Consider the following 18,663-nt stretch of genomic DNA (forward strand, 5'->3'; position numbering starts at 1 on the left):
TATGTGTCTGAGCAGAATCAGGGAGAAACCTGATTCAAACTCTATCATTACTCTTGTACAGGATGGTCCATGTTTTCCATCTGTTTCATAAAGGAAATGGGTAAAGAAGATTTCTTTTTATGTTAGCACCTCTGTCAAATAAGGAATAGAAGCCAAAAGCCTCTACCAAATATAAATTGTTATTAGAACACCATCACTTTCAAATTGAAAATAAACTTAAACAATTGGATCAAGCTATGCAAGTGTTTATATAATCACAACAGAATCAGCAATTACCACAAATACCTGTCATCGAGTAGAGATGGTCACCGTATGGCTACCAAGGACAATTATAATATTAAATTAAATACATTTACTCATTTTATTATCAGCGTTGGACTACACTTTATGTCAGGATAAAACAAACAAATAACTACAGTTTATATGTATATATATATTTATTTATTTATTTTTGGAATGCTGGGGATCAAACCCAGGGCTTTGTGCATGCTAAGCACATGCTCTACCACTGAGCTACATCCCAGCCTTATAAACATAGTTTTAATCATGATTTTTTAGTGAATGTTCATCTTTTTATAAAATCAAAAGGGTCACAAAATTAGTCAGCCGAAGACTTTTGAAGGTCCCATCACCCATCAGGATGCTCTTGTTCATTTGTTTGTTTGTGTGTGTGTGTGTGTGTGTGTGTGTGTGTGTGCGCGCGCGTGCTGCTAGGGATGGAACTCAGTGGTAGGCCTGTGCAGGCGAGGAGGAAAGTGCTGTACCACTGAGCTATGTACCCAGCCCTGCACTTGCCCTTTGATGGTCTCAGGACTGCCAACTACACTGGCCATGTGATAAAGGGAATCTGCATCAGCAAGACCTTTGGAATACAAAGTAGGATTTTGAAAAAAATAGACTGGAGAATTTTTGTAGAGAACCTAATTCAGATGAACAAATACTTTGTGGATCTACTGACAACTAAAAAATGAAACTTTTCTTCCATGGAGTCAGGGTAAAACCCTTGGTTATTCCCTGGGGATATTTATTGAATGTAAACGTGTTGATCTATTGAGCACACATTTGCATATATTTTTGAACATACTAAGAGGTTTTTTGTTGGAATACATTGATTATATTTGAATGTGACTATATCACAAGACTCTTAAGCCACCCAAGAGAGCCCCATTGAAGATGCGAAACATTCCTTAAAATAACTCTGCAAATATTTTCCCTAAAAAAAAAAAAAAGAAGAAGAAAGCACAAATAATAAATAAAGTGGTAAGTTATAGGAATAAAGCCGACAGGGTGAAAAGACTTGGGTTAGAAGCTCTAGTTTACTTGATAAACCTTGTGTTGTAGATATAATTCTAGAATTACATAAATGTTTAATACAAGAGTAAAACAAACTTAAATCAACATGTATTGCCAATTTTCATCTTCCTTTATTTTTTCTTGATCAGTCTATCCAGAGGTTTATCAATTTTATTGATCTTTTCAGAGACCTAGCTTTTGGTCTCATTGATGTTTTTTCTCTAATGCCTGTTTCCTATTTTATTGATTTCTTCTCTGATTTCCTTCTCTCTACTCACTTTGAGTTTAATTTGCTTTTCTTCTTTTTTAGTTATTTAAGGTGGAAATTTGACTTGAGAAATTTCTTCTTTCCTAACATAAGCATTTGCACATCTGTCTATGCATTGGCCCGTCTGCAAGGATAATGCCTATGTGCCCGTGTTCATGTATGCATGTGCTTGTGTGAGGTTTTCAGTTTTGTTTTTAAATTACAAATTCACTCTTTTTTTTTTTTAATAGGAACAGGGATATGCAGATTGCTTAGTTCTTCTTATTCCACTTTTAGGAATGTGTGTTTTTCAATGACTTTTAAAAGAATGCCCTGGGTATTTTTTTTAGTCAGCTTTTTGTTGCTGTGACCAAAAGAACTGCAAAAAAAAAAAAAAAAAATGTAGAGGAAAAATTTCACTGGTTTAGCCCACAGGTGGCCTGCTCCAGGCTTTGGACCTGAGATGAGGAAGAGCATCATGGCAGAAGGGCATGGCAGAGGAAAGCAGCTCCAAAGGTGGCAACAAGGAAGGAGAGAGAGAGAGAGAGAGCGAGCGCTCTGCTACCAGGACAAAACATTTACTCCAAAGGCATACCCCCAGTGATCCATCTCCTCTAGCTACACCCAGTTAATCCAAATCAGTGGATTCATCCACTGATTAGGTCACAACTCTCATAATTTAATCATTTCACCTCTGAACATTCTTGCATGAGCTCTAGGGAGACCCCTCAAATCCAAACCATAACAGTGTTCACTGAGGTCCCACTACTTAGACTGACATCTCTGAGCTCTGCAGGAGCTATGGGAATTTCTCAGCCTTCCACACTCTGATAGTTTTGTGTTAGGGATAGGGTTAGGGTTAGTGTTAGGGTTTTTCTTGCTTTGCACATCTGGAACACTAATTGTATATTTAGTTTTAAGAGGGTTGTTTCTCCCAGACCCTCTCAGGGAGCAATGCTAGGGAGTATAAGTGTATATCCATACATATATGTGTGTCTATATTTGTTTCTATACCTGTCTCTATTGAAAACCATGAGTCTACAGGATATCTCAAACTGTAATCCAATCCCACAAGGGACATGTGAAATTTTCCTTTTCTATATTTACAACTCCCTTCTCTGATAGTGAGAAATTCAGTGCCCATTGTTTTCTATAAATGATTTGATGATTTGATGATTCTCCCCATATGTAACCGATCTTTTATTGCTGTCGCCCCTCTGCTACATGTAGGTTTTCCTCTTTCTCCTTGGGCTGTTTCCCCTGAAGATGAAGGGTTCTCCCTTGCATCATGTCAGGTAGTGCCTCCCTCATCAGTCTTCTAACCCTGTTCAGACTCTCTGATGCCCCACACCAGGCTGCCCTTGGTGGGAATACCTCCTCGCCCTGCTGTGCTCTGGTGTCCTGTGCCAGGCTGCCTGCCTCCCATGGACGCAGACATGCTTCTCGTTGTCACTCCAGCTGCTTCTCCATGCACACTTGCTCAGTTCATCCAAGTTTTAGCACTGCATTTTTCTGAAAGAGAAAGACTGTTCTATAATATTTCATTTATTCTATATAAGGTATTTACTCTATTACATTTCTTCAATTTGTTATTTTCAACTAGTAGTAATATGTGCATTTTTAGTGGTACCTGGGATTGAACCCAGGGCCACTTAACCACTGAGCTACATCCCCAGCCCTTTTTATTTTTTCATTTTGAGACAGGGTCTCATTAAATTGCCCAGACTGGCATCAAACTTGCAATCTTTCTGTCTTAGCCTCTCAGGCAGATCTGTGCCACCCTGTCCAGCTTAATTTTTATACCTTGATCTTATATCCAGTGATATCACCAACTCGTGTTATTAGTTCTAGTACCATTTTCTTCTATCACATTTTATCAGTGGTTGCTGGTGGTATTTAAAAATATTCATTTTTAAAATATATGGTCTTATATCTGGGTACTTTGCTAAATTTACATATTTTAGAGGTTTGAAGCTGCTTCTCTTGGAGTGATGCAAATAATGACAGCTTTATCCCTTCCTTTGTAATATTTATAATCAAAAAATCCTTGTTTTAGTGAATTAGCTATAACCTTCTTATAATGGTTGTGTTTTTTTTTAAATCACTGCTGCATCCCCAACACCCAGAACAGTACATGACATACGATAGATGCTCAATGAATTTTGATTGAATCAATCAAAATTGGATTTTAGCTTCCTTTTATCATGCTATTCAATTCCTCATTTATATTGGTTTGGGGCTTCTTCCAAATAAGAATTTCCTATCAGCTGCCATTCACATTGCAAGTTTATATATCTGAAGGCATAAATCCCCAATTCTGGAGACACCTTGTCCTCCACATCCATTCTGTCCTTGTGTCTCTGTCACCAAGCTGCATGCCCTATTTATCTTGGAAAAGCAAGATAAATAATGGCTTTTATTATACCAACATTATGTGAAGACTTCTTCATGTTCTGGAACTTCGGAGAAGAGGCTGGGTTTGGATAGACAGCAGAAAGTGCTGTGTACAAACAGGAGACGCTTTCATTGAGTAGGGGATCAAAATGCACTACCTCAAGCTCCATGTTTACTGTTATCCCAGTGACTCAAGAGGCTGAGGCAGGAGGACAGTAAGTTCGAGGTCAGCCTCAAAAACTTATCGAGACACTATCTCAGAATAAGAAATGAAAAGGACTAGGGATGTAGCTCAGTATATTCTATTTAGGCATAAAGATTATTTTTGAACTGGAGGTAAATGACAATCCACAGATGCAGAAACAGCCTTCCTGGGCTTTCCTTACGTGATAAAAAGTAGAATCTTCTGAGAAATGAGATCCACCACAAATTCTCCCTCCCAGGGAAATTTTATGGCCCTGAAAATGAGGGAAAGTTGCCTCCGAGGTGGGCCTGCAAAAACAAACTTCCTCCATTCATTTACGCTGTGTGTTCATCTCTGCTCTTCATGGGAGCCTAAAGCCCTTTTCCTGTGTCTGCCACTTTTCGACACAGGAATTGTCCTTTGCTAAGATGTCCTAGAGGCCAGATTCTACCACCCCTTTGAGTTACCCTTCTCTGAGGTTTCTCTTGCATGATGTGCACTGCACAAGTTAATCAACTTTTGTTTGTTTTCTCTTGTTAATTTGCCTCTTATCAGTCTAGTTTGGAGGGTCCCAACCGGACAATCTATTCTCCTTCTACTGTAATATCTCAAAGTTTGGACGTGGGTGCTGAATCCAGTGCTTATGTGCCACTGCAAGGTTGGCTGGATTCTGTGTGGCAACCTGTGGCCACAGTCTGTGGGGGAATCACCGTATACAGAAACCCCAGCAGAGGGAAGTTTTCAGAAGCCAGATATCTCAGGGAACAAATTTGCCTCGAACTTGAGAAAAAGCTTAGATTAAAATGCTATTTTTTTTTTGTCTCCTTGGTCTTATGATTTCTAAGAGTCTCACACTATGATGACAGTTTTGTCTACTCTTTCTTAATTTTCTGGATTCTTCCACCCCCCAGCAATGGGGATTGAACCCAACATGGCTCTGCTGATTTACGTCCCCAGGCCCTTTTATATTTGAAACAAGATCTTTTTAAGTTGCCAAGGCTGACCTCAAATTCACGATCCTGCTTCAGGCTCCCAAGTCACTGGGATTACAAGTACCACCATGCCCTGCTGCCACCTGGCATATTTCTGTTTGTTTGGTATTTGGTGTTGGGAATAGAATCGCAGGCCAAATCTAACTCTAGGAAGTTTCTATTTTACTAAAGTATGTGTGTACTGTAGATTTCAAAACTCCAGAAGAAAAGACTGAATGATTTCACCACAAGGAAATAATAAATGATCTGGGGAGTGAACTCACAGCCTGGCACATGATAAGCACATGTTCTACCATGGAGTTACACCTGAAGCCTTTTTAAAACCATGTATGGGTGTTGAATTTTATCAAAACCTTTTTCTGCATTTATTGAGTGATTATGTGTGTTTCTTTCTCATAGTCTTTTAACGTGGCTAAATTACATTTGTAGCTTTTCTAATCACCCTTTCCTACCTGTGACAAATCTTCCTATATCACTGTTTATGGTATCATCTTCTCTATTCACTCTGGATTTCTTTGGATTTGATTTGATAATATTTCATTTAGAGTTTTTATATCTATAGCTATGTATTTGTCCATTCTCATTATACACTTGTCTAATTTTAGCATTAGGATTATGTTGGCTAGATCTATAAAGTGTGAAAGTCTATATTAAATGGATTAATATGTTCCTCAAAAATTTGGTAAAAGTGGGGTTGGAGATATAGTGTAACTTGGTGGTAGAGCACTTGCCTAGTGTGTAGGAAGCCCTGTTTTCCATTCCCACCCTCACCCCACCAAAAAAAAAAAAATAGTAGAACTCTTCTTAAAATCCTTGGGCCTGGTTATTTCTTTTGTGGAAAGATTTCCAACCACTGATGATGGTAATAATTACTATTATTATTTGGTACCACAGATTGATCCCAGGGGCACTTTATCACTGAGCCACATCTGCAGCTCTTTTTATTTTTTCTTTTGAGACAGGGTTTTTCTAAGTTGCTTAGGGCCTCACTAAGTTGCTGAGGCTGGCTTTGAACTCATGATCCTCCTGCCTCAGCCTCCTGAGCTGCTGGGATTACAGGTGTGTACCACCGTGCGTGATTACTTTTTAAACTCTTATAGTTTTAAGGGTTAGCTATGATTAGTTATATTCTTCTGGGAATATTTTATCCAAGTTTTCAAAATTGTTGGAATTATAGTTATTAATGATATCATTTTATCTTTTTAATCTGTTCTTTATCTGTAGTTTTTTGTCTGTTTTCATTCATATTGTTTGTATTTTATCTCTTCTCTTGACCAAGGTTGCTAGAAATTTGTCAATTTTATTTTCAAAGAACCAAAGTCTACTTGTGATCAACTCTGTTAAATTTTTGTTTTTGATTTTATTGGTATCTGCTTTTATAATATTTCTCTTTGGGTTTATTCTGATGTTCTTCCTTCTCTTCCTCCTCTTCCTCCTTCCCCTCTCCTTCTTCTCAGTGCTGGGGATGGGATCCAGGTCCTCACAGATACTAGGCAAGTACCTGTCACATTTCTACATCCCCAGCCCCTAACTTAATATAAACTCTTACCTTAGTAGTTTTAAGGACTTCCTTTATTCTAATGCAAGTATTTAAGCAACCTAAAGCAAATCATGAAAATTAAACAACGTGCTCCTGGGTCAATGAAGAAATTCTAAATGAAGTTTAAAAGCATATTTCCGCCACGCAACCAGCACGCTGGCTTCATACAAGAGGTTCGTAGCATAGAAGTTAACTAGTGAGATGAAAATAAACACACAAAGCTCAATTACCTATTTCTTTGACCAGGTCTGAGATGGCCCTCCCTCTGGCTCCTGCCTTGAACCACCCGGTGGGGCAGCAAGGCTTACTCAGGACTAGCAAGAGAGAGAGAGCGAGAGCACGCCAGGGAGTGGCCTTTTATTGGGGAACAAGAAATTCAGGGGAAAATTCCATCCAATGAAGGTCGAGGGGGACAGCATTCCAAGGTCAGGGTCAGTGACTGGTCTCAGGGTCAGTGGTCAGTCACACCCCCACACGGACAGGCTCTCGCACCTAGAAAGGGTGGGGATTAGTTCGACACAGTTTAGCCAGAACACCTCACATCCAATCAGGGAGGTGCCCAATCACGTGCGAGAATGGCTTCCCACACATATTGAGACAACGAAAATGGATATGCAGCATAAAACTTATGGGATACTTTAAAAGCAGTTCTAAGAGGAAAGTTTATGGTAATGAATACCCACCTCAAAAGAGGAGAAAGATTTCAAATAAACAACTTAACGTTATGCCTCAAGGAAATAGAAAAAGAAAAAAAAAAAAAAAAAAAAAAAACTAAGCCCAAAGTTAAAAGAATAAGGATCAGAGCAGAAATAAATGAAACAGAGACTAGTCATCATGGAAATCTAAGATAACTCACAGAATAACATGAAAACAGTGCGTCCGTGACTTCTTTCACTCACAAGTTATTTAGTAGTCTGCTTTAAAGTTTGCAACTACATGGGGATTTAAGAAATTATTCCTTTTTTATTTTTATTTTTTGGTATCTGGGGATTGAACCCCAGTCCTTTCTATATTTTATTTAGAGACAGTCTTTCTGAGTTGCTTAGGCCCTCAGTAAGATGCTGAAGCTGACTTTGAACTTATGACCCTCCTGCCTCAGCCACCAGAGCTGCTGGGATTACAGGTATGCACTACCATGCCTGACCCAATTTTTTAAAATATTTATTTTTTAGTTATAGGTGGACACAATATCTTTATTTTATTTTTATGTGGTGTTGTGGATTCAACCCAGTGCCTCACACATGCTAGGTGAGCGCTCTACCTCTGAGCCACAACCCCAGCCCCCATTTTGTTTTTGATTGACATATTTTAGTTGCATATACTAATAGGGTTCAGTGTGATATTTCAACACAAGCATATAGCATGCACTGATGAAATCCAGGCTCCCGGGGCTGGGGATGTGGCTCAAGCGGTAGCGCGCCATGCCTGGCATGCGTGCGGCCCAGGTTCGATCCTCAGCACCACATACCAACAAAGATGTTGTGTCCGCCAAGAACTAAAAAATAAATATTAAATATTCTCTCTCTCTCTCTCTCTCTCTCCTCTCTTAAAAAAATAAAAATAAAAAAAATAAAATAAACAAAATCTCATTCTTTTTCTTTCTTTTTTTATTGGTCGTTCATAACATTACATAGTTCTTAATACGTCATATTACATGGTTTGATTCAAGTGGATTATGAACTCCCGCTTTTACCCCGTATACAAATTGCTGTATCACATCAGTTACCCTTCCATTGATTGACATATTGCCTTTCTAGTGTCTGATGTATTCTGCTGTCCGTCCTATTGTCTACTATCCCCCCTCCCCTCCCCTCCCCTCCCCTCCCCTTTTCTCTCTCTACCCCTTCTACTGTAAATCATGTCTTCCATTTGTATTCTCTTGACTTACCCCTCCTTACCTCTTATATGACATTTTGTATAACCCTGAGGATCGCCTTCCATTTCCATGCAATTTCCCTTCTCACTCCCTTTCCCTCCCACCTCTCATCCCTGTTTACTGTAAATATTCTTCTCAAGCTCTTCGTCCCTACCCTGTCCTTGTTTACACCCCTTATATCAAAGGAGTCATTTGGTATTTGTTTTTTAAAGATTGACTAGCTTCACTTAGCATAATCTGCTCTAATGCCATCCATTTCCCTCCAAATTCTATAATTTTGTCATTTTTTAATGCAGAGTAATACTCCATAGTGTATAAATGCCACATTTTTTTAATCCATTCATCTATTGAAGGGCATCTAGGCTGGTTCCACAGTCTTGCTATCGTGAATTGAGCTGCTATGAACATCGATGTAGCAGTGTCCCTGTAGCATGCTCTTGTTAGGGCTTTAGGGAATAGACCGAGAAGGGGAATAGCTGGGTCAAATGGTGGTTCCATTCCCAGCTTTCCGAGAAATCTCCATACTGCTTTCCAAATTGGCTGCACCAATTTGCAGTCCCACCAGCAATGAACAAGAGTGCCCTTTTCCCCGCATCCTCTCCAGCACTTATTGTTGTTTGACTTCCTAATGGCTGCCAGTCTTACTGGAGTGAGATGGTATCTTAGGGTAGTTTTGATTTGCATTTCTCTGACTGCTAGCGATGGTGAGCATTTTTTCATGTACTTGTTGATTGATTGTATGTCCTCCTCTGAGAAGTGTCTGTTCAGGTCCTTGGCCCATTTATTGATTGGGTTATTTGTTATCTTATTGTCTAATTTTTTGAGTTCTTTGTATATTCTGGTTATTAGGGCTCTATCTGAAGTGTGTGGAGTAAAGATTTGTTCCCAGGATGTAGGATCCCTATTTATCTCTCTTATTGTTTCTTTTGCTGAGAAAAAACTTTTTAGTTTGAGTAAGTCCCATTTGTTGATTCTATTTGTTAACTCTAGCGCTATGGGTGTCCTATTGAGGAATTTGGAGCCCGATCCCACAGCGTGTAGATCATAACCAACTTTTTCTTCTATCAGATGCCGTGTCTCTGATTTAATATCAAGCTCCTTGATCCATTTTGAGTTAACTTTTGTGCACGGCGAGAGATAGGGATTCAGATTCATTTTGGTGCAAATGGATTTCCAGTTTTCCCAGCACCATTTGTTGAAGATGCTATCCTTCCTCCATTGCATGCTTTTAGCCCCTTTATCAAAAATAAGATAGTTGTAGTTTTGTGGATTGGTTACTGTGTCCTCTATTCTGTACCATTGGTCCACCCGCCTGTTTTGGTACCAGTACCATGCTGTTTTTGTTACTATTGCTCTGTAGTATAGTTTGAAGTCTGGTATCGCTATACTGCCTGATTCACACTTCCTGCTTAGTATTGTTTTTGCTATTCTGGGTCTTTTATTATTCCATATGAATTTCATGATTCTTTTATCTATTTCTACAAGATATGCTGTTGGGATTTTGATTGGCATTGCATTGAACTTATAGAGAACTTTTGGTAATATCGCCATTTTGATGATGTTAGTTCTGCCTATCCATGAGCAGGGTATGTTTTTCCATCTTCTAAGGTCTTCTTCTATGTCTTTCTTTAGGGTTCTGTAATTTTCATTGTATAAATCTTTCACCTCTTTTGTTAGGTTGATTCCCAAGTATTTTATTTTTTGGGGGGATATTGTGAATGGAGTAGTTGTCCTCATTTCCGTTTCAGAGGATTTGTCGCTGATATACAGGAATGCCTTTGATTTATGCGTGTTGATCTTATATCCTGCCACTTTGCTGAATTCATTTATTAGCTCTAATAGCTTCTTTGTAGACCCTTTTGGGTCTGCTAGGTATAGAATCATATAATCTGCAAATAGTGATAATTTAAGTTCTTCTTTTCCTATTTTTATGCCTTTAATTTCTTTTGACTGTCTAATTGCTCTGGCCAGTGTTTCGAGGACTATGTTGAACAGAAGTGGTGAGAGAGGGCATCCCTGTCTTGTACCAGATCTTAGAGGGAATGCCTTCAATTTTTCTCCATTCAGAATGATGCTGGCCTGTGGCTTATCATAGATTGCTTTTACAATGTTGAGGTATGATCCTGTTATCCCTAATTTTTCTAGCGTTTTGAACATAAAGGGATGCTGTACTTTGTCGAATGCTTTTTCTGCATCTATTGAGATGATCATATGGTTCTTATTTTTAAGTCTATTGATGTGGTGAATAACGTTTATTGATTTCCGTATATTAAACCAGCCTTGCATCCCAGGAATGAATCCTACTTGATCATGATGTATAATTTTTTTGATATGTATTTGAATCCGATTCGCCAGAATTTTATTGAGGATTTTTGCGTCAAGGTTCATTAGAGATATTGGTCTGTAGTTTTCCTTCTTTGATGTGTCTTTGTCTGGTTTCAGAATCAGGGTGATGTTGGCCTCGTAGAATGAATTTGGAAGTTCTCCCTCTTTTTCTATTTCCTGAAATAGCTTGAAAAGTATTGGTGTTAGTTCCTCTTTAAAGGTTTTGTAAAACTCTGCTGTATACCCATCCGGTCCTGGGCTTTTCTTAGTTGGTAGTCTTTTGATGGTTTCTTCTATTTCCTCTATTGTTATTGGTCTGTTTAGGTTGTCTATATCCTCCTGGCTCAATCTGGGCAGATCATAGGACTCAAGGAATTTATCAATGCCTTCACTATCTTCTATTTTATTGGAGTATAAGGATTCAAAGTAATTTCTGATTATCTTCTGTATTTCTGAAGTGTCTGTTGTGATATTGCCTTTTTCATCCCGTATGCTAGTAATTTGGGTTCTCTCTCTTCTTCTCTTCGTTAGCATGGCTAAGGGTCTGTCAATTTTATTTATTTTTTCAAAGAACCAGCTTTTAGTTTTGTCAATTTTTTCAATTGTTTCTTTTGTTTCAATTTCATTAATTTCAGCTCTGATTTTAATTATTTCTTGCCTTCTACTTCTTTTGCTGTTGTTTTGCTCTTCTTTTTCTAGGATTTTGAGATGAAGTATGAGATCATTTATTTGTTGGTTTTTTCTTTTTTTGAGGAATGAACTCCAAGCAATGAATTTTCCTCTTAGAACTGCTTTCAATGTGTCCCATAGATTCCGATATGTTGTGTCTGTGTTTTCATTTAACTCTAGGAATTTTTTAATTTCCTCCTTGATGTCTTCTAAAACCCATTGATCACTCAGCAACCTATTGTTCATTCTCCAGGTGATGCTTGCTTTTTCCTTTCTTCTTTTATCATTGATTTTCAGTTTCATTCCATTATGATCAGATAAGATGCATGGTATTATCTCTACCCCTTTGTATTGTCTAAGAGTTGCCCTGTGACATAGTATATGGTCTATTTTTGAGAAGGTTCCATGTGCTGCTGAGAAAAAAGTGTAGCTACTTGATGTTGGGTGGTATAGTCTATATATGTCAATTAAGTCTAGGTTGTTAATTGTGTTATTGAGTTCTATAGTTTCCTTATTTAACTTTTGTTTGGAAGATCTGTCCAGTGGTGAGAGAGGTGTGTTAAAGTCTCCCATGATTATTGTATGTTGGTCTATTAGACTCTTGAACTTGAGAAGAGTTTGCTTGATGAATACAGCTGCACCATTATTTGGGGCATATATATTTATGATTGTTATGTCTTGTTGGTGTATGGTTCCCTTGAGCAGTATGAAGTGTCCTTCTATATCCCTTTTGATTAGCTTTGGCTTGAAATCTATTTTATTAGATATGAGTATGGACACTCCTGCTTGTTTCCGTGGTCCATATGAGTGATATGATTTTTCCCAACCTTTCACCTTCAGTCTATGTATATCTTTTCCTATCAAATGCGTCTCCTGTAGACAGCATATTGTTGGGTCTTGTTTTTTGATCCATTCTACTAGCCTGTGTCTCTTAATTGGTGAGTTTAAGCCATTAACATTTAGGGTTATTATTTAGGGTTCATTCTTTAAAAAAAAAAAAAAAAAAAAAGAAATCCAGGCTCCCTTTATCCGCGCCCCCCCACCCTTCACACACACAACCTTTAGTAATCACTATTCTGGGGGGATTTTTAAAATTTATTTATTTTTTGTAATCAACTTCTAACTTAATTGTGTTTTGCTCAGAAATTAGGACCTATGTAATACTTATGTACTGAAAAAATGGGTCAAAGTTTTCCTGATCAATTTTTACTAATGTTTCATGTATAATTAGGAAGTTGCATTCTCTCACTATTGGGTGCAGAAAGCTCTTTATTCATTAGACCAAACTCATCAAGTGTGTTGTTTAGATCTCCTGTGTCCTTTGCTGCATTTTTCTTCTGCCTGTCCTGTTTAAGGCAGATGTGATGAAATCCTCCCACTTTGAGGATATAGTAAGTTGCTCCCTATAGGGCTAGGGATGTAACTCAGTGGTAGAGTACTTGCTTAGCATGTGCAAGGCCCTGTGTTTCATCCCCAGTACTCAAAATCAAATAAACAAAGCAAAACAACAACAACAACAACAACAACAACAACAACAAAAAAAACTACCCAGAGTAGATGAAGCAGTATTACATTTTTATTTTTAGGAGTTGAACAACCTTCCATTGAGAACTTCAGGTATCATTAGGAAAGCACCACCACCAAATAGAATTGGGTGGACTGAGAATGTACCTTGGTGGTTGAGCACTTGCCAGTATGTGCAATACCCTGGGTTCTATCCACAGCACTGCACAGGGGTGGGGGAGAATTGTTCCCTATACCTTTCTCATATTTTTGTTTTATATATTTTATTAGGTGCATACAAGCTCAACTTTGCTATACCTTTTTTGAGAATTAAGTCATTTATAATATGGCGGTCCTTTTTATCTCTGATCATGCTTTATAAAGATCACTTTATCTAGTATTAATATCATTGTGTTAGTTTTTCATCACTGTGACAAAATACCTGAGAAAATCAACTAAGAAGAAGAAAGATTCATTTTGGCTCACAATTTCAGAGGTTTCAGCCCATAGTCACTTGGCCCCGTTGCCAAGAGGCTTGTGGTGAGGCAGAACATCATGATGTGGCATGAGCAGAGTTGCTCACCTCATGGTGGCCAGAAAGCAGAGAGAGAAAGAGAAGAAGGGAGGGGGGACAAGATAAGCCCTTCCAGACTGACTTCCTCAATTAGGCCTCACCTCCTCAAGTTTCCACCCCCTCCCAGCAATGCCCTCAACTATGAACCCATCAGTGGGTGAGATCAAGGCCCTCAGGATCCAACCACTTCCAAGAGCCCAACCTCTGAGCCTTGATGCACGGAGGACTAAATGCTCAACACAGGAGATTTGGGGGGACATTCCAGACCCAAATCCTAAGGATTATAGGTCTTTCTTTTAGTTTATATTTGCTTGATATGTCTCTTTCCATCCTTTTTCTTTCAGCAATTGAGTTTGCTGATGTTTTAGATAGGTTTCATATAAATAGTATATAACTGGGTTTTTAGAAATCTAATAGGTCCCTCATTATCTCTTTTTTGGGAGCGTGGTGCTGGAGATTGAACCTAGGATCTCATATGTGCTAAGCATGTATTCTACCTTTGAGCTATGCCCATAGCCACAGAGGCCTTTTTATTTTATTTTATTATTATTATTTTTTGTGTGGGGGGGGCAGCTAGGGGTCAAACTTAGGGCCTTGTGCCTGCTAAGTACATTTTCTGTGACTGAGCTATATCCACAGATGTCCCTATCATTTTAAACTTTTAAAAATTTTTTAGTGTGCTCCAATTAGTTATTCATGACAGTAGTATGCATTTTGACACACTATACACAAAAGGAACACACATTCTCATTCTTCTGGCTGTACATGATGCAGAGTCACACAGGTCATGTAAGCATACACGTATATAGGGTAATAATGTCTGTCTCATTCCACTGTCCTTCCCACTGAAGCCAGATTTAAAGTTAGGTAGTCAGTGTAGTTAGGTAAATCGGGTCTAATACCGAGTGAAATCTAAAATGGAGGCCATGCTGGGAATGACTCAGGGAAAACAGGACAACTCATGGAATGTTAATGAAGTCCCAAAAAGGCCCTAGGCCAAAGTCCACCTGGAAGAAGTATTAATGAATAGCCCCCAGCAGATTTGGAGATAGCCCATCACCAAGAAGTGATAATGAAGTCCTTCCTGCTCAGACTACTTCTTTGGCCCACCTGTGTCTACCCCTCGGGCCTTCCAACCTACATTCCATCACTGAAAGAACTATAAAAAGGGGAGACAACTGCACTTCCACGGATTCCACCTTCTGGGTCCCCTTCTTCCTCCGGGAGAAGTCTTTTCTTCTGTCCTTTAATAAATTTCTAATTTCTACTCTGGCCTTGCCTTGGCGTGCTTCTTTGGTGTTATTCTTCAACATCGGGGAAGCAAGAACTCGTCACCGGTCAACAGCGGTAACACCACCCCCACAACACCTCCCCTCCTCTCACTCCCCTCTGCCCAATCCAAAGTTCCTTCATTCTTCCCTATCTACACCCACATTATGACTCAGCATCTGTTTATTAGAGAAAAACACTCAGCCTTTGTTTTTTTGGATTTGGCTTATTTTGCTTAACATAATATCCTCCAGCTTATCCATTTACCTGAAAATGCCATAATTTCATTCTTCTTAAGGCTGAGTAATAAACCACTGTGTATGTGTACCACATTTTCTTTATCCATTCATCTGTTATAGGGCACCTAGGTTAGTTCCATAGTCTAGCTATTGTGAATTGAACTGCTATAAACATTTTTTTTTTAAAGAGAGAGTGAGAGAGTGAGAGAGAGAGAGAGAATTTTTAATATTTATTTTTTAGTTCTCGGCGGACACAACATCTTTGTTGGTATGTGGTGCTGAGGATCAAACCCGGGCCGCACGCATGCCAGGCGAGCGCGCTACCGCTTGAGCCACATCCCCAGCCCTGCTATAAACATTGATGTGGCTGCATCATTTTAGTATGCTGATTTTAAGTCCTTTGGATATAAATGAGGAGTGGGATAGCTGGGTCAAATGGAGGTTCCATTCCCAGTTTTCTGAGGAATCTCCATACTGCTTTCCATGGAGGTTGCACCAGTTTGCAGTCCCACCAGCAATGTATGAGTGTGCCTTTTCCCCTCACATCCTTATCAACACTTATTATTGCTTGGGATTGAACCCATGGCCTTGTGCATGCAAGTCACACATTCTACCAAATGAGCTAAATACCCAGTCCCTGCTTGTGTTCTTGATCATTGCCATTCTGACTAGAGTGAGATGAAATCTTAGAGTAGTTTTAATTTGCATTTCTCTAATTTCTAGAGATGTTGAACAATTTTTTTCTTATATTTGTTGGTTGATTGTATTTCTTCTTCTGTGAAGTGTCTGTTCAGTTCCTTAGCTCATTTAATGATTGTGTTTTTATTCTTTTGATGTTAAGTTTTTTGAGTTCTTTATGTATCCTAGAGATTAGTGCTCTCTCTGAGGCGTGTATGGTAAAGATTTTCTCCCATTCTGTAGGCTTCCCCTTCACATTATTGATTCCTTTGCTGAAAATAAGTTTTTTAGTTTGAACCCATCCCATTGATTGATTCTTTTTTGGGAGGGTGCGTACTGGGGATTGAGCTCAACCACTGAACCACATCCCCATCTCCATTTTATATTTTACCTAGTGACAAGATCTCATTGAGTTGCTTATCGCCTCGCCGTTGCTGAGGCTAGCATTGAACTTGTGATCTTCCTGTCTGAGCCTCTCAAGCCACTGGGATTACAGGCATGTGCCACCATGCCTGGCCCATTGATTGACTCTTGATTTTAATTCTTGAGTCTTGTTGAGGAAGTCAGGTCCTAAGTTGACATGATGAAAATTTCGGCCTACTTTTTCTTCTATTGATGTGATGAATTATGTTTATTGATTTCCATATGTTGAACTAAACTTGCATCCCTGAGAAGAACCCCACTTGATCGTCATGCTTTTTTTTTTTTTTTAAAGAAACTTGCAGCTGACCCTTTAGGTTGGGGGATCAGGTGCCACTCAGCTGCAAGTTTTTTTTTTTTTTTTTTTTTTTTTTAGAGAGAGAATTTCAATATTTATTTTTCAGTTTTCAGCAGACACAACATCTTTGTTTGTATGTGGTGCTGAGGATCGAACCTGGGCCGCATGCACACCAGGCGAGCACGCTAAGGCTTGAGCCACATCCCCAGCCCATGCACTATCTTTTTAATATAATTTGGTATGGGATTTTTCCAGAATTTTTTTTGAGAATTTTTACAGCTATGCACATCAGGGATATTGATCTGAAGTTTTCTTTCCTTGATATGTGTTTGTCTGGCTTTGGTATCAGGGTGATATTAGCCTCATAGAATGAGTTTGGAAAGGTTCCCTCCTTTTCTATTTAATGGAATAATTTGAGGAGTATTGGTGTTAATTCTATTTGAAGGTCTCATAGAACTCTGCTAGACTCTGTCTGGTCCTGGGCTTTTCTTGGTTGGTAGGTTTTGGATGGTATCTTCTATTTCATTGCTTGCACTTGATGTCCGTTAAGTCTAAATGATCAATTGTATTATCTAGTTCCATAGTTTCTTTGTTTAGTTTTTGTTTGGAAGATCTATCCAGCCTTATATCAGTCTATCTATGTACCTTCTAAACTGCTGCTCTGACATTTCCTCTACTGTGTTGTCTATGAATTCTGTTGTTGGAACATCTTGGTTTGTTTGAGGTGCTTTGTTCCCTTGTTTTTTCTTGTTTCATGATGTCTTCCCATCTAGTCGTATGGATCTGAGGCAGTACAGTTCCTACCCTGTACTCTTAGAGTGTCCATGGAGGCTTCCAGTACCTCACCTTTAAGGAAAACACCAATATTAACAGCACTAAATACAACAACATATGGCCTTATACCAAAAAGCTCCTATTGAGGTGTCTACAGTTTTGTCACAATAAGCAGAAATGATGCATTCAATTACTGTCTACAATATAAACAGTAAGTTTGCTAAAAGGGGTTACCATTTCAAAAAATGGACAAAGAGGGAGCAGAAGTAGTTCAGGATGTGATATTTATGAAGGAGAAGGAGAGAAGATAGAGGCAAAAAAATTACAGTTACAGCAAAGGAGGAATTAATAGAGGTTGGCTGTTAGCATGAGAGAAGTGAGAAAGAGAATCCAGGGAGATAGACCAGTGAGAGAAAAACTATAAACAGATTTTTTTAAAAGTAAAAAATATAAGAATACACAATAAAACTGTAATATACTATTCAGACATCCCATTCCTCAATAAATTATTGCATGAAAAGTATTTGAATTCAAAGATGGTAGAAATGTGAGTGGGGAGAATAAAAATCTGAATGGAAAATTGAACAATTATTTCCAATGACTTTCAAAAGTTTCTCAGCTTCCCTTCTCCATTGAAAGATACGGTTGTCTGATGTTTGATGGTAGCTCCAGTCTGTTGGGTGCTGTACTGGTTGGCTGGGCAAGCCCATAGCAAGATACCCTCACACCCTCTTCCAGTGTTTCCACCTGCTGTAGCTGGCCCCTTCTGTCCCGACGCACTTCAGGACTCATTGAGCTGGAGGGAGCCCAGTTCTCTCCAGTTTCTCCAGCCTGTGCCCCCCCCCCCCATGGGAATGCTGCCAGTCTCTGTTTTTCCTTAGGCTTGCCAGACCTAAACTGGCCCACATAGACCCAGCCGCAATCTGAGGGATCTGGGTTTTGGATTCCCCAGGCTCTGCCTTGCTCCAATCTCAAGATCTCAATATCATTCCAACTCTCAGAGAGACCACCAGGGATGCTTTCACACAGAGAGTGACGCTGCAAAGAGACAGCCAGATGGCAGCCACTAGCACAGGAAGACCTCAGGTGCAACCAGATCTGTAGGTATCCTGGCAATAGAATCAAGGCCCTGGCTGGTGTCCCCAGACAGAGGCAACCTCACCCCAAGATGGTTGCCGTGGTGGTGGCAAACCTGCAGGTCCTTGGCTCGGGACTCATAGGCCCTGGTCTGTGTTCTAAGATAGCGGCAGCCGCATGTAACCAAACCCGTAGGTAACTTGACAATGGACCTCCTGGCAGCAGCGGGCAGCAGGCAATCTCCCCAGCAAATGGTGGGCAGTCTGTGCGCAAATGGTGGTTCACCAGCAGGTGAACAGTGGGTGGCGGGC

At 39.4% G+C, this 18,663-nt stretch overlaps 1 non-coding gene across 1 annotated transcript; it reads right to left on the bottom strand.

The window, feature by feature from the left end:
- Window positions 1-451: 451 nt before the first annotated feature.
- On the bottom strand, window positions 452-523 carry Trnaa-agc (transfer RNA alanine (anticodon AGC)). Its single transcript has one exon. It is a non-coding gene; the product is annotated as a tRNA-Ala (tRNA).
- Between the last annotated feature and the right edge of the window lie 18,140 nt (window positions 524-18,663).

Source organism: Urocitellus parryii, chromosome 6 (genome assembly GCF_045843805.1).
Source record: "Urocitellus parryii isolate mUroPar1 chromosome 6, mUroPar1.hap1, whole genome shotgun sequence".
NCBI lineage: Eukaryota > Metazoa > Chordata > Mammalia > Rodentia > Sciuridae > Urocitellus > Urocitellus parryii.